General features: G+C 39.7%; 1 protein-coding gene across 4 annotated transcripts in view; it reads left to right on the forward strand.

Annotated features, from left to right (window-relative positions):
- The window catches only part of LOC126274026 (venom serine protease-like), a 248,042-nt gene that overhangs the window by 65,544 nt on the left and 156,413 nt on the right, over window positions 1–26,085 (forward strand). Inside the window, exon 1 of one of the 4 annotated variants that reach the window (XM_049977079.1) lies at window positions 3,681–3,764. The exons of 2 other annotated variants lie outside the window; for them this stretch is intronic. The gene's annotated coding sequence lies outside the window, so the exon portion shown is untranslated. Of the gene's footprint in view, window positions 1–3,680; window positions 3,765–26,085 lie in introns of those variants that run through there. One more of the 4 variants, XM_049977077.1, reaches the window with a different exon arrangement.

A 26,085-nucleotide genomic window follows, 5' to 3' on the forward strand; every position in this document is an offset into this window, starting at 1 on the left:
TACTTTATAACACAGTACAATTAATAATCAAAAATCAAACTCAGCACTATTATTACATGAAATGTAATAAAACAGTCAATACACAATCCCACATTATACTTTGAATACATTGTTCTCACAATAGATTTACAGCCCTTGTGTGCACACCTTTTCTTCTTATTTCCTTCTGTGTGTGGGACGAGGTGGTCAGTCTTATCAAACCTAACTGAATCTGATATGCGGCTCTCGGAACATGCCCTTGATGCAGGTCTCCCGGCTCCTTTTGGTAAAGCTTGGTGTCTTTGCAAGTACACTGTTGCTACTTCTATCTTGAAATCAAGCTGATCAGTAGTTTGGTTTCTTGCTTTATTATACAAAATCCAACTGTTTTCTATGACGACATCTAACATCCATGTAAAGAAACACCAGTACCATTGCTTGCCTCTTATTGCAATGCTATAGCATGCTAGATTCTGAACCATCTGATCAGTACCTCCCATTATGTATAATATTTGGCTACCAGTTTTGATCTGGGAATCATTATATTTCGCTTTTTTAGTTTCGAGAATCTCTTCACTTGTCCAACTTCTTGTGCACCACATGAAGAAGAGATCATTGTGACAACTGAGTTGTCCAGCCACCTCACATACAATAATCCATCATTCTTCTCTATTCGGATCTGGGGGCTCAACAAACACATCAATATCGTCATTATAAAGAATCTCCAGGGCCTCAGAAAGCGAGAAACCTCTTCTAAAACAAAAAAGAGAAAATTCATCCTTTTACTGAGTACAAGCGCCTAGCGTTGCCACATGGCAACACCGGCGTTCAAACGGCCTAAATGAACGTAATTTATTTCACAGCAAGTAGTAAACTCCAAGGAATATGTATTCGAGTATTTAAAACACAACCATACTATAAAAACAAATTATATATCGTAAGTTACTGAGCAAAACATACTTACTCGAACTTATACTCCATTTTTCTTCGTCATTTAGCAAGCAACGATTTCCAACACTGCTTACGTCGTAGAATTTAAATGTATTGTTAAAACTGTTGCATTGTAGTGATCTTTACAGTCTTGCGGAACGGAATCCAGTGCTGCCAACACTCTCGCTTCGTTGATGTCGTGGAATCAACGATTTTAAAAAAGTGTTACAAACGTTGCCATATGGCAACGCACGGCGTTAATGGGTTAAGCGCAGTGTGAAATTCGAACAATTCGCAGTGAAAAAGAGTGGTAGCTATAATTTTTCGTTTGATGGATGTTAGGTCGTACACTGTTGTGCTCAAAATGCAGGTAACAATTTTAAATTCCCTTTACACCTGAGACGATATCTATATCTAACTAAAATCTTGAGAAAATAGACTGTATGTAATGCTCACACTTCAGACATCCTTCCGTGCCTAGGAACTTGTCCTAGTAGTGTCTAACCACTCTTTATCATGTTCCCAATTACTTTTCAGGTCATATTAGACCTTCATTACCAGATGGCACTTGTATTCTATATAATAACGTAACTTCAGTACTTGATAATTTTACTGTGCTTTCAATATAACAATCGAAAATTAAGTTGTCTATCTGATTCGTTAATTTCCGCTGAACTTTAGTCAAGAAATTAGTAATTTACCAGTAGAATAAATTGTTACTCCATACTCATTTTGCGTAAATATAGAAGGAAAATAGATATGTGTCAAAGTGACCCAGTAGTAATGACGAAATAGTCAGTGTGGCATCCCATCTGCACCAATACATCTCGCATCACCATTATCCATTAGCTATACAACCGTAACGTGATTGCTCCTTAAAGATCTTTATGTTCGAGCACGCTACCAGTCATCTATACTACCAGCGCTAACGGAATAAACCCTGTTCATGCCTCATGGCTCATATTCCCAATTGCAGCTTTCCTATGAAACGGCTCCAAGCGGCAACAAAAATTTGGTTTTCAATATTTCATATGATTATTGAAAAATTTTAAAAATTTTAAATGCTATCATAATCTAATATTTCATGTAATTATTGACACAATTTGAAAATTTAAAATGCTACGATAATCTAGTCATTAAGAGTTATAATCTTATATTTAATTTTTATCACACCAGGTCAAGTTTTAAAGTTGCGTACAAGTCTTGGTACAGTGTAACTCACGGCACGCAAATTACCCTGGTTATATTCGTCTAGTATCTGAGAATCGGCGCACTTGGCGACTGTCAACAAACTCCAAACATAATTGCGAACTTTTATGAAACCTCTTCTCGTCTACACCTCCACATAATGTTGTTACAGGCAAACTTCCGCATCGGGAATTACGTATTGATTTATTACTTCTTTCTTGCTAACGCTATTAGCAAAACATTTTGCAGAGCAATATTCTCATGAATTAATGAGTGTACCTGAAAAATTATTCCATTGTCCAACTCATAGTTCAGGATATTTAATGTCATAAGCATTGAGATGCGTGAGAAACAAGCTTTTGCTTGAAATGTTACGTTGTAAAACTTCAGCATCAGACATGACGTTTTGAATATATTACTTCTTTCCTACTACCTCTATTTGCAACACACTATGCAGACAGTATCTATGTATATCACTGAAAGTACCTGCAAAATTATGCCTTATACGACACGTAGTTCGGGACGTATGACGTCATAAATATTGAAGTACTTGAAAAACTTACTTTTGCTTAAAATTATGCGCAAATTATCCAGACTATATTCATCCAGTGTTTCATAATGAAAATACTTAGTGACTTCCAACAAACTGTAAACATAACTTAAAAATTATTTAAACTTTTTCTCGATTTCATTTTTACGTCGAATATCTAGCAGTTTAACTCATTTGTAAAATAATAAGAAGTTTGGAGCTGTTTTATACACGAGGGTTCGATTCTTGCAAGAATCGGGCTGTAATAAAAGACGACACTGCAGCCAACCCAGCAATAACAACCGATCCACGCGTTTGTCTCATGCTGTCATCAATCTATTACATAAAATCGTATATTTTAAATTTTTTCGTTCTCTTTTTCAAATTAACGTAAAACTAAATTTATTATTTTTATCGACTGGAGCCCCTTTATTTGCAGCTACTGACAACTCGCCTCTATCACAAGTAATGAATTTTCCCCTCTCCTCGCAGCCAAATAAGTCTTTCTTCCATCAATTGGGCGAAACTCAGGATTTTGGGTTTTTTCTGTACTGCTGGTTGAAATTTAAGCATCAGTGCGAACACTGTAAGAGAAACAGTACATGGAATCCGAGTGCTCTAATAAAGGAAATCGCGCGTGATGGCAATGCGGTTTAAAGGCTGAACTCATATTACTGAATTCCAACAATCCTGGTTTTACTGCGCCGTGATTTCCCTTAACCACTTGTGATGAACGTTGGGATGGTTCCTCCAACGTCCTTCCTTCGTTTGTACTTGTGCTGACAGACAGCTGCTAAGTGAAATGACTTCGATAATCGCGAATTGATAAACTTAGGAGAAATATAATGCGTTAACTGACGTTTGGTATGATTTAAGCTCTGCCCTTTCGCTGTCTAAGCAAGCAAACGTAGGAAGGCACGAGCGTTGAATCATTCGAGCGAGTACAAAGAATCCTCTAAAGTTCGTTGCCTCTACCTTTTGGGAGTATGGCGGTGGTAGCTAAATGTCATACGCCGAATAAATACGCAGCACAGCTGAGGAACAGCTGCAGTAGTCTGTACGTCTGCGGCTCGTCACAAGCTGAACGTTTGCTGTGCTAGCACTATCACCAAGGATAGTAACTAACTCTGTTCCGAAGGTGAGTACATTGAACTTTGAAAATTCGATAATGCTATATTAGTCAGAATATTTTCCGATTTCTAGAAACACTGCACTCTACAATATTTGACACTTTCTTGAAATACCAGCTAAACCGCTGTCTTGGAACCCAAAATCAGTTGCAGTGTGCCTCTCCAACTACCAAGGCAAGAAATTTTGATTTTCGGCATTTCTCGTAATTATTGACCTAATTTAAATATGTTAAATTGCTGACGTAATCTACTCATTAAGAGGCATAATCTTAAGCTAAATGTTCATCACAATAAGACAAGTATAAAAGTTACAAACTACGTGTGTCTTGAGGCAGTGTAAACGACGGCGCACAAATACCCGGACTATATTCAGCCAGTTTTTGAGAATCAGAGAACTTAGCGACTTCTAATAAACTTTACACGTAATTTCAAACTATTACGAAACTTTTTCTCGCAGACGCCTTGCACAAAATGATGAAAAAGGCGTGTCGCTTACTACATTTTCGTAAACATCAGCATAATGTATGACGATTAGATTTGTTAATCCTGTACTAGCTATTCTAATCGCAAAACAGTTTGCAGATAGTATCCACATGTACTACTGAATGTGCCTACAAAACTATATCATTCTACGACACCCAGTTCAGGAGAGATGACGTCATTAACACTGAAATGTTTAAACTGGAGCGCAGATTGCCCAGATTATATTCATCTAGTTTCTCATAGCGAGACCTCTCAGCAACTTCCAACAAACCCTAAGCAGAATTTCAAGTCTTAACTTAACTTTTTTTCGCTTGCATGCTTAAAGTCAAATATTTAACACACTAAGGGGGGACGTACATGAAAATGTCATTTTTTTAAATTTTATTTTCTTTCGCTGGCAAGAATCTCCTGAAATTTCACAATCCAAATCGCAACCTAAGAACCTTAAAAAAATTAGATGCCTAACGTGTTCGTATTAGTTTTCATACTACGTACGGAAACATCAAGACGGCTGCGAAATACATGTAGTATATTCCCTTTGTGTTGTATATCGTATGTGACTGTTGGATATTGTCGCTGGAAGTAAAAGACAACGATAATCCTTGTTTACAAGTCGCGAATACTTGTATTTATTTGCGTTGTTTTGCTAACTTCGTCGTTGTATTTTGTTGTGTTTTTTAATAATGTCACGACAAAGAAAAGTTTTCAAAAAGATGTGCAAGAAGCGTGTACGTGCTTAATTAAATTGCAGACACGCTAATAATTTCGGTAATGGTACCGAGTTGTCTGACGAAACTATGTGTTATAAACATGTGAAGTCTGCTCCCAGCAGCTCAAGACAGAAGATTTCAAGTGTCAATATTACTGACAATGGTGATGACTGTCATAACACTGGATATCCGATGATTGACATTGAGTTGTTGTCTAGTGCGGTGAAATTAGCATTTGTATGTAAGATATGTGGTTTAGACAATCTGGAATTATTCGATGATGGTAACAGAGTGGGCGTGGTGTGTAATGTACATATTTTATGCAAAGACTGCGAGGCTGACACCTCATTTAAAACATCAAAATCAAATAACTGGTGTTATGAAGCGAGTATGAGATTTTTATATGGTATAAGATGCGCACTGGTGTAGGAAGAGAAGGAGGAAATATACTCTGTGGAATGATGAACATGCCAGCACCATGTGCTAGATTTTCAATGGCAAATACTGAATTGGAGAAGGCACTTTATGAAATTTGCGAAGAGTTTAGCTGTAGTAACAGCAGAGGCAGTAAGAATGATCCTTTGGATGATGAGGATGGTAATCGCGTGAAGACTGATCTGGTTGTTTCATGTGATGGCACATTTGTGAAGAGAAGCCATACATCCCTATACCGAATTTCCAGTGTGATAAGTGTTGACGTAGGGAAAGTACTTGATGTGCAAGTAATGAGCAAGTACTGTCAAAATTGTCCTATTACCAGAAATATGAAAAGAGAAGATTTGATGAAGAATCATAACTGCAGAATGAACCACTGTGGATCAAGTGGCTCGACGGAAGGTGCTGGAATGAAGATAATTTTAAGAGATCTATTTCTAAACATGGAGTTAGATACATAAAGTATCTTGGTGATGGTGACTCCAGCGCATTCAAGGTAGCAAGTGACAGCAAACTATATAGTGAAAAATGTATTATTGAAAAGCTTGAATGTGTCGGACACGTCCAGAAGCGCATGGGCTCAAGATTGCGAGAAGTTGTGGATGACATGAAGGACGAGAAGTCTGAAAACGGAAAGTGTCTTAGTGGAAAGAACAGGTCAACGAAGAAGATGATTGATATCCTTCAAGTGTATTATCGTAATATTAGGGATAACTTATCAAGTGTTAAAGACGTGCGCCGGTCTGTTTGGGCAACATATTATCATATGTTATCCACAGATGAAGAGCCCATACACAATTTTTGCCCAATCAGTTGGTGTCGCTACAAACAGGTTCAGAGGGATGGAGTCCCTTATACTCTAAATCTATTCTCAACGTCATTAAGCCAACTTTCAGGGTTCTGTCCAACCCCGATCTTCACAAGAAATGTGTTCACGGCAAATCGCAGAATCCTAATGAGTCCCTGAATGCCCTCATATGGAAAAGTTGCCCCAAAAGTACATTTTGCTCATCCAAGGTAGTTAAAATTGCAGTTTATGATGCAGTTATTGTTTGTAATTGTGGGAACTCAGAGAGGATGAAGGTCTTGCAAAGAATGGGCTTCAAGCGCGGAGTTTTCACTCACGACATCTTGAAGGGGATAGACACTCAGCATATACTTGCAACCGATAAATCCATTGAAGACCTTGCAAAGCTGACAAGACAGAAAAGAAGAAGTAAGAAGAGAAGTGTGGAAGCAAATGAGGACAATGGGTATAGATCTGGTGTCTTTTGAAGGAGGGAAAGACAATGGAAGAGAATGTTAAACTTTAAAAGAATTTTCTCAGAACTATCATTTACGTTATTCAGGTACATTTTTCTTCAAAATTAGAAAAGATGTGACTGTGATTTTTGGCATGTCTTTAGTATTATGTATAAGAAACTTGTTCACAAAGTGAATATTTAATGTCATGCATCAATGCCAAGATATATAATTAAGAAGGTAGAATTTTGATCTATATTTTTTTCAATAAAAAAATAATTAAATATAAAAAATCGTTAAACGTCAATAAATTGAAATGCTTCTGTGGGTTTCTTTATATGAATGTAGAGATTATACTGTAAATTTTACAAGACAATTTCTTAGAAACTTACTTAGTAAATGGTACCTATGTGAATCGTGAGTTCAAAAATTTAAAAATTCCCAAACAATATCAAAATTTCAACTAAAATTACAAAAAATTCAGTAGATTTCTTGAACTACCATCAACCACTGTACATAATTTTGGTTATGTAACTCAAAAATTGTGGATTTGGTGACAGGCTGTATTTGTACCTGTATTTCATGTATGACCCCCCTTAACTCTTTTGTAAAGTCATCAGATTTGGCTATGGTATACAAAGGAGATCGATTCTTTAAGGAATCGGTCGTTTATAGGTGTTTTCTATGACATCGCTTGTCACATTAATGAAATAAAGAAGAGAAGTTGTTTACAACATGGAGGAAAAATTGCGAAGGCCACACTTGTTAATCATAATGAACATATGTTCTGTTAACGAGTTTGTGCGGTAACACTTGAGGTGACACCGTAGGCGACCAATTACGACCATAACAAACATGCTGAAGAGGCGCAGGGACAAGCGTAGAAATGTTCATTCATGGAAATCTGCGCCGAAATGTGAATAGCTGGCGCTCATAGAGGATAAGATTTTAGTAATTCGTCATAACGTTGATGCAGAAACATTTTTAGCGAATTGCTTTTTTGTATCGAAACATTTTCAAAACACACAACACGAAGCCTAGTCAGAAAAGCCGAGCAGCCGCACAATATATTTTCCAGTCGCTTTTTATTTCGCAAGTAGAAGAAACGTCCTTAACCTGGTTAACTTTCAGATATCAGTTTTAGTGTCATGACACGGCTGGTTTATTTATTATTGTTGTTGTTAGGACTTCCACGCAAATGTCAGACCTTCCACTGCCAGCTCAGCATTACCAAGCATTACCTAATATTCTTTATACTCGTTTTTTCGAGGTATGACGGATTTTTGATATCATCTATCAGACAGTATATTCTCCTTCCTCCAGTTTTTTTAAGTGTTGACTGTTTTCCTAAAGAAACTCGCGTCTAAGCCAATTAATATGTCTGGTCTTTAAGACAAAAATTTTTTCTCTTGAATAGTTGCAAAATATTGATATGTTGATTGTCTGGCACATGGGTATTTGGAAATCTATGACTAATCGTATTTATAACAATTATTCATTGCGTCTTAATTATTCACAGTATTAAAATAAAAATACATAAAGTATCTTGGGTGATGGTGACTCCAGCGCATTCAAGGTAGCAAGTGACAGCAAACTATATAGTGAAGAATGTATTATTGAAAAGCTTGAATGTGTGGGACACGTCCAGAAGCAATTGCTGTGTGAGCCTATAGCAGTCGACTGATATCTTGTAACATAACGAGTTCGTTTTCTCTATGTTCGTACAGGAAAAAGATTGCTGAAGATTCAAACACTGTAAAGCATTACAGTAGTAAACAACACATTGATAACGTGACGTTCCGTGCAAAAAACATAAATTTAACAATTTCAAGATGGCCATAGCATCCTGAAACGAGCCATGCCATATAAAGCTATTTTTTTTAAATGAACATTGGTTGTTGGCTCTTTATTCATAAGACACAAGTCCTGTTCATCTATCTTGTATTAGCGACGTTAGTGTAGCTTTCAAATCCTTTAATTGGAAAACGAAGAAAGAATACATGTTAATGGGTCATCTCGATTTTATTGATTGAGTTTACTGTCTGCTTCTAGTTGCTGCTAATTGGGTTCAGGGTGCTCAACGTCGGTGTTATCAGCAGCTATTTAATTTTTTTGTGCTTATAAGATTAACGTTCGTAGACATATGATTTCAATTTGTTATCAAGTTAATAATACTTTTAAAAAATTCAATTGGCTATCTAATAAATCATAGACACACATGCTTCTCATTGATGTGTGCATGGTTGATCTACATCTACATCCACGTGATTACTCTGCTGTTCACAATAAAGCGCCTGGCAGGGGGTTCAGTGAACCACCTTCAAGCTGTCTCTCTACTGTTCCACTTGAAACTTCTTAATATGATTTTACTTAAACTGCTGAATGCTTACTCAATGTTCTTAAACTGCTGAGTGAAATTGAAGTACTGTCACTTTGCTTGTGTTTATCGTTTTAAAACTGACCTACAGAATTTGCCCTGACAAACACAATTCAGACTTCTCCTGTTCATTAATTACCCACAATATTCAAACGGAATGCAATCTGACTATTACTTAACACAAAAGAATGATACTGAATTAGAAGAAATCCTAACAATAAGCTATACATTTCATAAGTTACGTGCCTCACAGAAAATCTTCATTACACGGACCACACCAATACAGCAACACCAATACAGCCAGCTAAATAAAAGATTCTAACTACTGTAGGCTCTAACTACTAATAGGCATGTGGTTAGCAAAGGAAAGATTTTGTTGCAGAGAAAACAATGTATTTTGCAGATTTTACCTCAATCATGTGACATACAGTTCAAAAATTATATAATCATCCTTCAAATCCAGTTCCAAAAATTATATAATCGTCAACAAAATAAAATCTCCATGACGGACACGTCCAGACCGCCCGCTCGCCTAACACTTCAGACCTCTAACCTCCATCACTGCTAACTATTAACTTCCAACTTCCATCACCCATCTCCCAACTGCGAGTTCGACCAGCCACAGAGTCTCTTACAGAGGGCGCACAGCGCTGTCCGAGATTTTAATATGGTCTATAGCGACACACAGCGATGCCAACATACAAACACATAAACAGGCTACTTACATGGTCCCCTGCTCCTCTCAAAAAAATTTACGAGGTTTTTTGGCAGTGGCCAAGATTAATTTGTAAAAGCTTTTTTATATTATCAATTTAAAATAGATCAGATGCACACAATTAGTAATATACTGTTTGTCAATAAAGAAAAAAAATGTCCTCAGAGTCCCTAAAGACAGTCTGAATCAATCATCAGAGTAGTAGTCTATGACAGCTTTATGCACGAAGTTTGAGCTGTAGAAGAAAGTACACACATAAGTAGTGGACCTCCATGCACTCTTGAAGAAGTAGTTTTTTACTTCCAACGAATACACAGTGCTGACTCTTGACATGAAGAATGATAATGGGCCACAACAGAGCAAACCCACAGCAGAGTCAGTTGAAGTCTTGAAGAATATTGGTAGAATTAGTAGGTCACCAGAGAGCAGACACACAGTATTCCTTGTACAGTTTATGGTAGTATTGGGCTACCAAAGGTGCAGACCCACTGTAGTCCCTGTAGAGATTATGATAGTAGTCATCTGCTGCGACTGTGCTGGTGCACAATCACAATTGAAAAGTCTTGATGACACTGCAGCAAGTCCATGAACCACCACTTGTGCACTTACTAAACCTTTCTTTTTTTTTTCAATATCCTGAGAACCAGCCATGCTGTTAACCACTCCATTGCTGAATTATGAACACATGTGCTAGCACTAACACAGTGATATGGCATCTGACATTTTAAATATATAGTATGACATACAAATGTGTGCGGTAAAATGAATCCCTACTATTTACTTAACTTGAAGAAATGGTGTCTATACAGTTACAATTTTACAGCATAAGAATACAATTACAAACGCACAGAAAACATCATTACAGTCAAGAACATGATACTACAGATAACATTTATAGTATTACAGGCTTTACAAAAGAATACACTCCTGGAAATGGAAAAAAGAACACATTGACACCGGTGTGTCAGACCCACCATACTTGCTCCGGACACTGCGAGAGGGCTGTACAAGCAATGATCACACGCACGGCACAGCGGACACACCAGGAACCGCGGTGTTGGCCGTCGAATGGCGCTAGCTGCGCAGCATTTGTGCACCGCCGCCGTCAGTGTCAGACAGTTTGCCGTGGCATACGGAGCTCCATCGCAGTCTTTAACACTGGTAGCATGCCGCGACAGCGTGGACGTGAACCGTATGTGCAGTTGACGGACTTTGAGCGAGGGCGTATAGTGGGCATGCGGGAGGCCGGGTGGACGTACCGCCGAATTGCTCGACACGTGGGGCGCCAGGTCTCCACAGTACATCGATGTTGTCGCCAGTGGTCGGCGGAAGGTGCACGTGCCCGTCGACCTGGGACCGGACGGCAGCGACGCACGGATGCACGCCAAGACCGTAGGATCCTACGCAGTGCCGTAGGGGACCGCACCGCCACTTCCCAGCAAATTAGGGACACTGTTGCTCCTGGGGTATCGGCGAGGACCATTCGTAACCGTCTCCATGAAGCTGGGCTACGGTCCCGCACACCGTTAGGCCGTCTTCCGCTCACGCCCCAACATCGTGCAGCCCCCCTCCTGTGGTGTCGCGACAGGCGTGAATGGAGAGACGAATGGAGACGTGGCGTCTTCAGCGTTGAGAGTCGCTTCTGCCTTGGTGCCAATGATGGTCGTATGCGTGTTTGGCGCCGTGCAGGTGAGCGCAAAATCAAGACTGCATACGACCGAGGCACACAGGGCCAACACCCGGCATCATGGCGTGGGGAGCGATCTCCTACACTGGCCGTACACCTCTGGTGATCGTCGAGGGGACACTGAATAGTGCACGGTACATCCAAACCGTCATCGAACCCATCGTTCTACCATTCCTAGACCGGCAAGGGAACTTGCTGTTCCAACAGGACAATGCACGTCTGCATGTATCCCGTGCCACCCAACGTGCTCTAGAAGGTGTAAGTCAACTACCCTGGCCAGCAAGATCTCCGGATCTGTCCCCCATTGAGCATGTTTGGGACTGGATGAAGCGTCGTCTCAAGCGGTCTGCACGTCCAGCACGAACGCTGGTCCAACTGAGGCGCCAGGTGGAAATGGCATGGCAAGCCGTTCCACAGGACTACATCCAGCATCTCTACGATCGTCTCCATGGGAGAATAGCAGCCTGCATTGCTGCGAAAGGTGGATAAACACTGTACTAGTGGCGACATTGTGCATGCTCTGTTGCCTGTGTCTATGTGCCTGTGGTTCTGTCAGTGTGATCATGTGATGTATCTGACCCCAGGAACGTGTCAATAAAGTTTCCCCTTCCTGGGACAATGAATTCACGGTGTTCTTATTTCAATTTCCAGGAGTGTAGAAATAAACATATACATTAGTATTACAGGAATTATGACATAAGTGAATAAATTAAAAAATTAGAATATTCTTAGCAACATTAACTTGACACATGAGCACTAACAGAAAACAGAGCAGAATAAATAATTACTGAACATCTTGCCAAAATAAAAAATAGGTTAGTTTCGAGGATAACAGTATTCCTCATCATAGTGAACGCAGCTTAGTATTAGAAGGAAAAAAATCTACCAAATTTTTCTTGTCAGGTAGACACAAAGAAACAGGAAGAACAGAGACACACAACGGTACACACAGACATAGCAGAATACCACGAATGGAAAGGACAGGGTCTGTTTTCAGTGTAACATTTGGTACTGCAGTACTTGTGGTGAGCATTTCATAAATGGTTCAAATGGCTCTGAGCACTATGTGACTTAACTTCAGAGGTCATCAGTATCCGAGAACTTAGAACTAATTAAACGTACGTAGCAAACCTAAGGACATCACACCCATCCATGCCCGAGGCAGGATTCGAACCTGCGACTGTAGCGGTCACTCGGCTCCAGACTGTAATGCCTAGAATCGCACGGCCACTCCGGCCGGCAGCATTTCATACCTATTTTTCATTTTTTAAATAATATCCTTCATCCTGATCCCTCTGTAACTTTCAGCCAAACCTACTTCATTTCCAACTAAAACTTCATTTATCTCTCTTACTTCAACAATTGTTCTTCGCCCAAGAATGCTATTTATCTGTATTTATACTTTCGTATCCTTCTTAACTCATCATTTGTTTCCAAGAAAAACCTACTTAACAAAATAATTGTTCCTCATTATACATTACTTTTTGGCCAAACCTTTTTCTCATAGCCTCAAAATGCATTTCTTCCCAACTCATTTTCTTCTATAGCATAGCTCCTTAAAATAACTTAAATCTACTGAGCTCAGATTCATAAACTAGAGAACGAGGCAAGGCAGTAGCACAAAACAATTAACACAAACAACAATGACAAAAATGCAAAGTAGTAAAGCAAGCAGCAGCATATCTAAGTTGGTAAAGAAAATGCAACATCAAGACTAGTATAAGGCACTATGCAGCAAACAAAAAAATAAATCAGTGGTAAAACTGGATTAGTACAGTAATACAAAGTAAAATTCAGTAGTACAATGCCTGACAAATAGCAGCAGAAAATTCAATAACTTATACCTAAACATGACAAAGCACAAGCAGAAAAAACATTACAGTAAAGACAACAATGCAGATAAGGGAAATGTCTATTCATATATTAATGTCTATGTCACATCTTAACACTAGAGTGGTGCACCACAACAACTTATTCCATCAAAAAATTACAAAGTCCTTGAAAAGAAAACTATGTATGCAATTCTTATTACAAGCCTTTTCAAGTGCTCTTTCATATTGATCTTTCCTTTCCAAATGCTCTTTTTTAAGAATGTGGACCATAAAATTATTATTTAATGGATCTGTTAACAGAAAGTGTTTACATTAGCATATATATTGAATTATATTTTATAAAACCAATGATACAGTGCAGCTAGAAACCGGATATCAAATAAAATAAGCAAATAAGTACAAAGCAAAACATAAAAACATCGTCACCAGCCATATGGCATTTCATAACTCAGTAAAAATTCTGTCAACTTTCGTAGAAAGAGACTTGTCATAATCACATACATAGACATAAGAATATTTCTCATCACTTCATAAGCATTTCAGTAAGTAGCACAAAGTACAAGCTCCAAAGTGTATAATCATATGTTTCCAAGTAATAATGTGTCATGTTTGTGGTGCGTTCTGCAAAGAAATGTCAATAGCAAGGTCAACGGCCTCTCTTGTCCGCAGCTATGCGAGCACTTACGGGAGTGCTGCAAGCTTCAAAGTGACTAATGCGGCACAAGTAAAGTTGAAAGTCCACTTAACAATGGGTATATTTCAAAGCGGCTAGAGCGCAGCTGGGCGCAGCAGAATATCACATCAAGGTCAGATTCACTTTTTACGAAAATATTTATGACAGCAGTTTCAACTATAATGACAGTTTAATACCAATAAAAAATTTCACAGGTTGAAAATTTACAGGAGAAGTGTTTAGAAACGAAATCTCATCAAGAACAGTGTCCAAAAATTTCTGTCAGCACTGTGGTACTACCACTCCCATATATACTCACATCTCATAACCCTTAAATTACGATTATTGGTTTCCAACATTTTTTTCTCAAACCAGAGTCCCTAATCATTACTCATTGCCTTAATACACATATACACATTTGTCGATACTTCTTCAAAATTTCATTATAAAAACATGTAGCATAATCACATTCTTCATATAGCATCATCTTATTGATCATAAACATTTCTCAACATCATAATAAACATCATTGTTCTAATAATATCATCATAACAAATCAATCAAATCTCAAAATCATCGTCGCTTCCTTCAATAATTACAAAACTTTAAAAATGCTCTCTTGCTCGTTTCAATAGTGTCATCTACCTCAAACGTACTTCAAAAATCATGATTCCATCAATATACATCTCTCAAAGCTCTCGCAGTTTTGCAACGGTTACAAAAGTAAATGTGAAGAGTTCCCAAAATTCAGACAAAATACAATTTCGTAAGTGTGAGTAATCCAGCTGTGTAGTTAACTAGACGTGTATCAGAGCCTTAGTAAAGATATCTATTTCTCTCTGCTAATAGTTGTGTAATTCTGCGTTAGGAAAATATGATACCAATGTGTCAAACTGTATAAGCAAATATAATATTAACTAGGGATCCGTGCGTTTGCCACACACATGGTACACAAAGTAGGTGTACCCCCATGAGGGATAATGCGATAATACCTCAGCTCTTACAGATAAAAACTGCAGAATGAAATGTATAACGGAAAACATTCTCTGTATCATTGTAGCTCAAAAATATTTCTAAAAATGTTCCAAGTACAAAAATTAATCACTCAAATGCGTGTCCTGTAGCGCTAAACTGTGCTTCTTGCTGTCACTGCTTAACGGTAAAAATGTACCATGTGTCGTTATCGTCGTCCATAAGCCAAGTTCTCCAAAAAATCGATGTACCTACTTAGTCGTACAGAAAAGTAAAGTGCTATGCGTATAAATGTCGTAGCAATTACGTTCATTGCCATGACCTTGAAGGTCATGTGTGTTACGAAAATACGTGTCTCAATGTAGCTTTGCCACAAAATTCATAAGCAAAACAAGTTTTACTTTCCAGAAGAACGTACAGGGTGTTTCAAAAATGACCGGTGTATTTGAAACTGCAATACAAACTAAACGAGCAGCGATAGAAATACACCGTTTGTTGCAATATGCTTGGGACAACAGTGCATTTTCAGGCAGACAGACTTTCGAAATTACAGTAGTTACAATTGTCAACAACAGATAGCGCTGCGGTCTGGGAAACACTATAGTACGATATTTTCTACATATCCACCATGCGTAGCAATAATGTGGCGTAGTCTCTGAATGAAATTACCCGAAACCTTTGACAACGTGTCTAGCGGAATGGCTTCACATGCAGATGAGATGTACTGCTTCAGCTGTTCAATTGTTTCTGGATTCTGGCGGTACACTTGGTCTTTCAAGCGTCCCCACAGAAAGAAATCACAGGGGTTCATGTCTGGCGAATAGGGAGGCCAATCCACGCCGCCTCCTGTATGTTTTGGATAGCCCAAAGCAATCACACGATCATCGAAATATTCATTCAGGAAATTAAAGACGCCGGCCGTGCGATGTGGCCGGGCACCATCTTGCATAAACCACGAGGTGTTCGCAGTGTCGTCTAAGGCAGTTTGTACCGCCACAAATTCACGAAGAATGTCCAGATAGCGTGATGCAGTAATCGTTTCGGATCTGAAAAATGGGCCAATGATTCCTTTGGAAGAAATGGAGGCCCAGACCAGTACTTTTTGAGGATGCAGGGACAATGGGACTGCAACATGGGGCTTTTTGGTTCCCCATATGCGCCAGTTCTGTTTATTGACGAAGCCGTCCAGGTAAAAATAAGCTTCCTCAGTAAACCAAATGCTGCCCACATGCATATCGCCGTCATCACTCCTGTGCACTATATCGTTAGCGAATGTCTCTCGTGCAGCAATGGTAGCGGCGCTGAGGGGTTGCCGCGTTTGAATTTTGTATGGATAGAGGTGTAAACTCTGGCGCATGAGACGATACGTGGAAGTTGGCGTCATTTGGACCGCAGCTGCAACACGGCGAACGGAAACCCGAGGCCGCTGTTGGATCACCTGCTGCATTAGCTGCGCGTTGCCCTCTGTGGTTGCCGTACACGGTCGCCCTACCTTTCCAGCACGTTCATCTGCCACGTTCCCAGTCCGTTGAAATTTTTCAAACAGATCCTTTATTGTATAGCTTTTCTGTCCTTTGGTTACATTAAACCTCCGTTGAAAACTTCGTCTTGTTGCAACAACACTGTGTTCTAGGCGGTGGAATTCCAACACCAGAAAAATCCTCTGTTCTAAGGAATAAACCATGTTGTCCACAGCACACTTGCACGTTGTGAACAGCACACGCTTACAGCAGAAAGACGATGTACAGAATGGCGCACCCACAGACTGGTTGTCTTCTATATCTTTCACATCACTTGCAGCGCCATCTGTTGTTGAAAATTGTAACTACTGTAATTTCGAAAGTTTGTTCACCTGAAAATGTACTGTGGTCCCAAGCATATTGCAACAAACGGTGTATTTCTATCGCTGCTCGTTTAGTTTTTATTGCCGTTTCAAATATACCGGTCATTTTTGAAACACCCTGTATAAATACTGTGCAGACATAAAACAGATGCAGCGAAAAAACAATAATGAAGATTATGTCACTCATAAGTAGCGTCGTGGTATAATCGTGTAGCTGTCAAACAAACCTAATACTGTGACGACTGTGACCTGTCAGAAAGTATGTAATTCTTCATGCTTTCCCGGCGATCTGTTGACGTCTTGGATATTCGGGAATCCAGCCGGATGTTCGCGTCGTTCTCGCACGATATTTCAACAGCGTGCCTCGCTGTCTTCTTCAGATGCTACCTGAGACTGGTCCTTGGGTCGATTGAGTCCAGTATTTATGCCTGGGAGGAGCTGGGCGTTCCCTAATCGGTCCGCGCCGAGTCGAGTGTTCCATCTGTGGTCCGCGCCCTCCAGACGCGGCTACATTGTCCGTCTCTGGTCGCCGGTGTTCCCTCCTCCGTCCGCGCTCGGCCTGGCCGTCTTCTGAAGTCGAGTACATGATCTGGGGTGTGTCAGATCTGGTCTCTAATGCCCGACACCTTGTCTCGTGGCTGTTCTCTCGGTCTCCACCTCTATTTCTTGTAGAATCCCGGAGTGTCCTGCGTTGAGTTTTCACAAGCTCAAGCGCTGGATTCCACGCAGTGTTGATTTGGAACGCCCAGCTCCTCCCAGGCATAAATACTGGACTCGATCGACCCAAGGACCAGTCTCAGGTAGCACCTGAAGAAGACAGCGAGGCAAACTGTTGAAATATCGTGCGAGAACGACGCGAACATCCCGCTGGATTCCCGAATATCCAAGATGTCAGAAAGTACTTTAAATAAAAATGCATTTTCAAGTAAACCAAAATGTTGCAGAAAAACCTCATTAGCAGTATGTGTTCCAATAATGTAAACCTTACAGTTGTTACGCAATCATGAACTAACAAGCAAAAATGTACACACAGTACGACTGTCATCTGTTCCCCATAAAAGTGGACACCTAAAATTACTGTCTTAATAAGTTCTATAGGTTCTTGATTAGATAGTTAACTTCAAAACATCGATGCATGTTAACGGTTTGTAAGTGTGACAAAGCGTGACAGCAACCTGAAGTGAAAATTTATGGCAATAACTGAGTCAGAAAGCAAATTATCTGTCAATAAAATGTTTTACACAAGAAATGCGGTATAATCTTTTGTAAAATTTTTTTCTGATGACCAATTAGCAGGAAAACAGTAAGAAAATTGATAAAGCCAACCCTATGGATGTGTATCATTACTATAATTCTTGAATGTTCTGAATTTACGCTTAGTGATGAAGACCTCATAGTCAAAGTCATCGTGTCGTCGAGTTGCAAATCTGTCATTCTTACGTCGTGTTGGCGGTTCAATCTCAAAGTTCGGTGCACCCTACCGACTCCTTACAAGATCTCCGAACTACCATGTATTATTTCCCTGTGACTTTTGTGTTATAATCACATCTACTGTTTCCTTAAGGTATTCCTGATTTTTTACAAGTTGCGTGACTGTATCGGTAGATGCAATAGAGTCAACTTTAGCCTGCAAGGTGTCGTGATTTTCATGTACAATAATCTGCAGTTCTTTTATGTCAGCTTCATGTTTCTGTAATGTGTGTTCATGTCGCGAAAAGATAGGCTGAAAATGTTCACAAATTTGTGTCTTTACATCTTCAGAAACTTTTTGATGTTTCGATTCGGATATCTCTGCGGTTAAATCTTCACGTGTTTGTTCAGTTGTATCTAACTTTTGAAGTTGTTGCAGAATTCGTTCCTGATTTTGTTCCACTGTGTCTAACTTCTGAAGCTTCTGGTTTATTTGATCAACTTTTTGCATTAAACAAAATACCAATGCATAAGTGATGGAAACATGTTCAATTGCGTTTTTCGGCAGTGCATTCGCATCGGCAATACTCATATTTAGAAAAACAGAAAGTGGGTCTTGACTAAACTGAGAAAAGGATAATTACGCAAAACCTAAACCTACGGAATTTGCAAGATTTTGTTCCGTTATTTCGCATTCCTGAGGCGAACTGTTACCGATCGATCGATCGACAATAGTTCCGAGTTGACTTATTGTTTCCATTTCTACCCCGTTATTTACTGTCTGGTCCATGTCCCTATGCACAATTATAAAATTACTGTCTTAAACATTTGTCAATTCGTTACAAGGTGAGACTAACAAGCTACGCTCGTCGTCACTGTCATTTCTCAATTTGCTTTCAGCCTAGTGTTACGCTTGTCACACCCCATGATTGTTAAACTATTTCACACGATAACACACAAAAAACAACTTGAAAAGCAAAAATAGGAAGACACACTAAAATAGCACTGAAAATAATATCTAATTAGTTGCAAGTGCGGCTACGAAATTCTTAGTGCAAATCCACGTCCATCCCTCAACTGCTTTGCTCACTACAATGCAGTAAACTACAATCACAAAGGAAACACTCTATACAATCATGCGCTAATAATAATTAATTTCTAATCGTGCACTAATTATTCAAACTACAAGAGAATCAGAAGATTCCAGTGAAGTATCCACAGCTAAGGGTCGACAGGTAAAACTTCTTAATATATTTTTAATTGGACTGAAATAACTGAGGAGGTGAAACTTCCACGTTATTTGATTTTGAAACTGCTGACTGAAATTGAATGCAAGTGAACCTGTTTAAACTGCTGAGCGAAACTGAATGTACTGACAGTTTGCTACTTTTTTCATTTAATTTATGAATTGCAGAATTATTCCTGACAAATACAACTCCAATTCATTCCATTCATTAATTACCCACAATATTCAAATGCAGCGCAATCTGTTATGTAACACAAGAGAATGTACCTGAACTAGAAGAAATCCTAATAATAAGCATTACATTTCATAAGTTACTTACCTCACAGAAAATCTTCATTACACGAACTACAGCAATACAGCAAGCATCAATACTCCCAGCTAAATAAAAGATTCTAACTACTGTAGGCTCTAACTACTAATAGGCATATGGTTAGCAAAGGAAAGATTTTGTTGCAGAGCAAACAATGTATTAAGCAGATTTTTACTTTAATCATGTGACATCCAGTTCAAAAATTATATAATCGTCCGTGACATCCGGTTCCAAAAAATATATAATCGTCAACAAAATTAAATCTTCATGACGGACACGTCCAGACCGTCCGCTCGCACTAACACTTCAGACCTCTAACCTCCGTCACTGCTAATTATTAACTTCCAACTTCCATCGTTGCTGGCTATTCACTCCCAACTGCGAGTCCGACCAGCCACAGAGTCTTTTACAAAGGGCGCACAGCGCTGTCAGAGATTTTAAAATAGTCTACAGCACTGCACAGCGCTGCCAATATACAAACACGTAAACAGGCTACTTACACACTCTCTGTAGTTTTTTTTATGTCATCCGTCAGTCTCACCTGATGCGGATCCCACACCGCACAGCAATACTCCAGGGTAGGGCGGACAAGCGTGGTGTAAACAGTCTCTTTAGTAGACCTGTTGCACCTTCTAAGTGTTCTGCCAATGAATTCCAGTCTTTGGCTTGCTCTACCCACAAACATTATCTACATGATCGTTCCAATTTAGGATATTTGTAATTGTAATCCCTAATATTTAGTTGAATTTACAGCCTTCAGATTTGTGTGACTTATCTCGTAATCGAAATTTAGCGGATTTCATTTAATACTCATGTGAATAACTTCACAATTTTCTTTATTCAGGGTCAGTTTCCACTTTTCGCACCATACAGATATCTAAATCATTTTGCAATTCGTTTTGGTCATCTGATTACTTAAAAAGACGGTAAATGACATCATCATCTGTAAACAATCTAAGACGGTTACTCAGATTGTCTCCTATGTCTCTAATATAGATCAGGAACAATAGGGATCCTATAACACTTCCTTGGGGAACGCCGGATATTACTTCTGTTTTACTCTATGACTTTCCCTCTATTACTACGAACTGTGATATTTCTGACAGGATATCACGATTCCAGTCGCACGACTGAGACGATATTCCATAGGGACGCAATTTGGTTTGATGACATTTGTGAGGAACGGTGTCGAAAGCCTTCTCGAAATCTAAAAATATGGGGTCAATTTGACATCCCCTGTCGATAACACTCATTACTTCATGAGTAGGTAAAGAGATAGTTGTGTTTCCCAAGAACGATATTTTCTGAATCCGTGCTGACTATGTATCAATAAATCGTTTTCTTCGAGGTACTTCATTATGTTCAAATAAAGTATAAGTTCCAAAACCCTACTGTAAATCGACGTTAGTGATATGGGATTGTAATTCAGCGGATTATTCCTATTTCCCTGGCAAAAATGGCTCTGAGTACTATGGGACTTAACATCTATGGTCATCAGTCCCCTAGAACTTAGAACTACTTAAACCTAACTAACCTAAGGACTTCACACAACGCCCAGTCATCACGAGGCAGAGAAAATCCCTGACCCCGCCGGGAATCGAACCCGGGAACCCGGAAGCGGGAAGCGAGAACGCTACCGCACGACCACGAGCTGCGGACTCTACTTCCGTTTTTGGGTATTGGTGTGGCTTGAGCAATTTTCCGGTCCTTAGGTACGGGTATTTCTGCGAGCGAGCGGTTCTATATATTTGCTAAATATGGAGCTATTGCACCAGCACACTCTGAGAGGAACCTGACTGGTATACGATCTGTACCGGAGGGCTTGGCTTTATTAAGTGATTTAAGCTGCTTTGTTACACCGAAGATATCTACTTCTATGTTCCTCACCTTGGGAGTTGCTCTTGATTGGAATTCAGCAACATTTACTTCGTCTTCTTTGGTGAAGGAGTTTCAGAAGAATGTGTTTAATAACTTTGCTTTAGTGGCACTGTCATCAGTGACTTCACCGTTGTTATTGCGCAGTGAAGGTACTGATTGCGTCTTGCCACTGGTGTGTTTCATGTATGACCAGAATGTCTTTGGCTTTTCTACCAGATTTCGAGACAGAATTTGGTTCTGGAAATTATTAAAAGCATCTCGCATTGAAGTGCGCGCTATATTTCGAACTTCAACAAAAATTCCCAGTCTTGGGGATTTTGCTTTCTTTTAAATTTCGCATGCTTTTCCCGCTGCTTCTGAAACAGCGATCTGACCCGTTTTGTGTACCATGGGGAATCAGTACCATCACTTATTAATTTATGTGGTATATATATATATATATATCTCAATTGCTGTCGATACTATCTCTTTGAAATCACCCCACAACTTTTGTATGCTTACATGATCAGATCGTAAGGAGTGAAGACTGTAGCTAAATGTCATACGCCGAATAATTAAGCGACCGAGCTAAGGAACAGCTGCAGTAGTCTGTACGTCTGTGGCTCGTCACAAGCTGAACGTTCTCTGTGCTAGTACTACCATCGAAGAATAGTAACTAACTCTGTTCTCAAGGTGAATCATTAAACTTTAAAAATCCGATATGCCATTCTTTCAGTCTTCACTGCGTCTTAACGCATTTTTATCAGCTTTTTAAAATAGATATACTTTGCATTTCTTTTTGATGGTTGTAGGTGTTACGGTATTCAGCCTAGCAGCAACTGCCTTGTGCTCACTAATCCTTGTCTTCGTCATGATACCCACTATTTGTCCAAGATTATTTGTTGCTAAGAGGTCAAGTATACTTTCGTAACCATTTATGCTTCGAGTGGACTCATTAACTAATTGTTCAAAACAATTTTCTAAGAAAGAGTTCAGTACAGTTTCGGATGACGTTTTATGCCTGCCGCCGGCTTTAAACGTATAATTTTTTCAGCATATCGAGGGTAGATTAAAGTCACTACCGACTATAATTGTATGAGTGGGGTACCTATTTGAAATGGTACCTATTTGAAATGAGACTCAAGTTTTCTTTGAACCGTTCAGCAACTATATCTTCTGAGTCGGAGGGTCGGTAAAACGGTTCAGTTAATAGTTTAGTCCGATTGTTAGGTTCTATATCGCGGGAACTATCTACTTCAATTTCATTACACGGAAAACTACTTCTGGCAGCAATAAATACTCCACCACCAACTGTATTTAATCTATGTTTCTTAACACTGTTAGATCTCTTAAGAAATTTCGGCTGAACTAATTTCTGGCTTTAGCCAGCTTTCTGTACCTGTAAATACTTGAGCTTCAGTGCATTCTACTAAGGCTTCGAGCTCTGGTTCTTTAACAAAACAGCTACTAATAAAACCTGGCAAAAGCCAACCAGTCTGATGTAAAACTGAATATGCAGATTAGTGTGACTGGCTGAACAAGCTACATGTTGAATAAATCAAAGTCTGCGACTGATTAAAATTTCTTACGTGATATTATGGGAAGGACTGTTGATAACGTATAAAATTTTAAAATGCAAACTACGTTGGTCCTATTTCTACCCAAAATTGCTAACAGATCCCTGTCTAAGCCAAGAACAGCCCTTCAGTAAGGGTATAAAACACAGTTAGTTACAATATATTTACTGAAAGCAGTGTGTATTAGCATTTTGGCTCCGTGTCCCGTCAAAATTCCAATAGACTGCCGATCCAGTTATTTGACGGGGTACGATTTCTCACTCTTTTAAACACGAAACCACTTCAACCACTTATGTTGACGGGCTCTATCTGTCTTCATTGTGTTGCAGTGGACATATAGGTTCTGAAACAGCCATAAAAATGAGAAACGTGGCCTGCAGTCAAAGCATTAAGCATCACATGTAAGAGCGTCCTTACCTCGCAGCAAGAATCAGTACGCTCATGGAGAGTGACCAGAAAGTAAACGTGGTAGGGCGACTTCGTCTATTCTTCGCGGCTCTCTGGAAGTGGGTTGTGGTACAACTGCTGACGTCACCACCCATCGACACTTCTCGTCGCTTGTTGCCAGCCACAATGTCACGGTTACTGCACCCCCCCCCCCCCCCCGCCCCACCCACACCAGGCCACCTTCGCCATTACAGATTGTTACATTGTTTCCAAATAAAATAAAATGCGTCACAACAAAAGATGGTGTTCTTACTGCCAGTTTTTCCTTTAACTGTAGATGTTTCGTCATCTGATGGTACATGAATGCATTCACATTTTAAGATTTAATAGCGCACGGAATTCGTGGCTTCCGTTATTGTAGATTTCGGCCGAAAGGAGGGGAGGGGTGAGCGGTGGATACAGGTTGCACCCAGCTTGGACGAATTCAGGCAGCCCACTCAAAAATTCTTTTAGAAAGTTACGAACTGCAGGTTGTGCTATGGTTCAAAATGGCACTATGGGACTTAACATCTTAGCTCATCAGTCCCCTAGAACTTAGAACTACTTAAACCTAACTAACCTAAGGACATCACACATATCCATGCCCGAAGCAGGAGTCGAACCTGCGACCGTAGCAATCCCGCGGTTCCGGACCGAAGCGCCCAGAACCGCATGGCCACCGCGGCCGTCATAGAATGTGCTATCATCACTTATGCCCCTTCTGCTCTCCACAAACCCTTTCTCATCGTTCCGTATCGGAACTGGTTTTCATAACTGAGCACCACCCAGTTAACCCGGTTGGCCAATTTTTTGTCATTTCAACTAATAATGCCAGAATTTTGGGCATATTTTTTAAAGGAATGCAGCCATCGTCGTTTGGGTGATATTTTCGTTGATCAACGCGATTTTTTGGGTACAAAGGAAATCGAAGTGTGATTTTTACACTGTTTTTAATTTAATGTTATTTGCAATCATGTTTACCGCTCCATTGCAATGTGAAATACTGAAATATTGCAACCCCATAGTTCTCAATGTATGTGACAAAACTCGGAGTGAGCAACCACATACAACAATCAAAGAGACTCATCGTAATTGGGATAATAAACTCATTAGAAAAAACCGTCTGATAACACAGATACAGTTCGTGTGGAATATCACGAGAACGTGTACAGACCATCATTACAGAACTACGGTACAGAAAACTGTATGCACGGAGGGTGCTTTGAATGCATACTCCTGACACGAAACAGAGGAGAGCTTATATCTGTCGATAGTTTCTTTTACTTTCTGAGCGTGAGGGTGACTGTTTCCTTAACAACATTGTGACTGGTGATAAAAGCTAGGCACACCATTTGGACTCAGACAACAAGAGAACATCAGTGGAATTCTGCCACACAGAAGACCAAAACAGTTCAAGACCATGACTTCAGCGGGCAAAGTCACTGTGATGTTCGAGGTGTGGTGCATTTGGAATTCATGTCTAAGGCACCACCATAATCTCTGCAAGGTGCTCCCAGAAAACTGAAAGCACAAATTCAAGGACTTCATCCACATATGAAGCACCGTATTCTTCAGGATGGTAATGCCAGACCACACTCGGGTGCTGTGACATTTGCAAAAATCCGACGCATTGGGTTCACTGTCATCGATCATTTTCTATACAGCCCTGACTTGGATCTATCGACTGATTTTCCTCTGTTTCGAAAACTTACAGAACATATTCGAGGACTTCATTTTGATAGCGATGAAGTGGTTCAGGTAGAGGCGAGACTGAGCTTTCATCAACAAAATCAAACATTCTACAGTGACAGAGTCAACAAACTGGTCTCTAGCTGGGAGAAATGCTTTCATCGACAGGGTGACTATTTCGAGAAATAGATATGTAGAAGTGAAGAATAAGTACACCGAACCTTAATAAAGTTCGCTTTATTAATAAGCTTTAAGTTTTTTACATATAAAAATTACAAAGGCGTTATTTTTCAGCATTCCTTCGAAACTGATTTGTGTAACATTATTCGTCAGTACCGCCAGCGCAACTTCTGTAGTTTGCATAATATACACTACATTAAGTTCTCCCTACATGCACCTCAGTGTCGTGATTACGTTGATATGATTGGTTTTGCGGTACAATGAATCTGTGAATTACTGTTTAATTTCAAAGCATTGCTCAGCAGCCATAACTTTCATTTTGTGACAGCCTTCACCTTCCTCCAGGTGTCGATTCTAAAGCCACCTGCGTACGCTTCACCCCTCGGGCCCTGGAAAAACAAATTTTCCGCTCGCTTGCCCGCTCTCCAAGGCCGCCACTCTCGCCTTGGGCGGACCAGGGACCCTCATTATTGCAGTTATCTCATATACTGTTATCTGCTGAAAAAAGTGTCATCAGGGTTTTCTGCAGAACTCTTAGCGAGCCGTTCAGAACTGTGCTTGCAATTTCTTTTTCTTCGCAAATTGACAAATAATTTTTTTACAGGATTACATTTTTGCAGAGTACTGTTGTTTTCGTCGTAAAATTCTGCAACCTATTCAAAGTT

The sequence above is a fragment of the Schistocerca gregaria genome, chromosome 1, assembly GCF_023897955.1.
Source record: "Schistocerca gregaria isolate iqSchGreg1 chromosome 1, iqSchGreg1.2, whole genome shotgun sequence".
In the NCBI taxonomy this organism is placed as follows: Eukaryota; Metazoa; Arthropoda; class Insecta; order Orthoptera; family Acrididae; genus Schistocerca; species Schistocerca gregaria.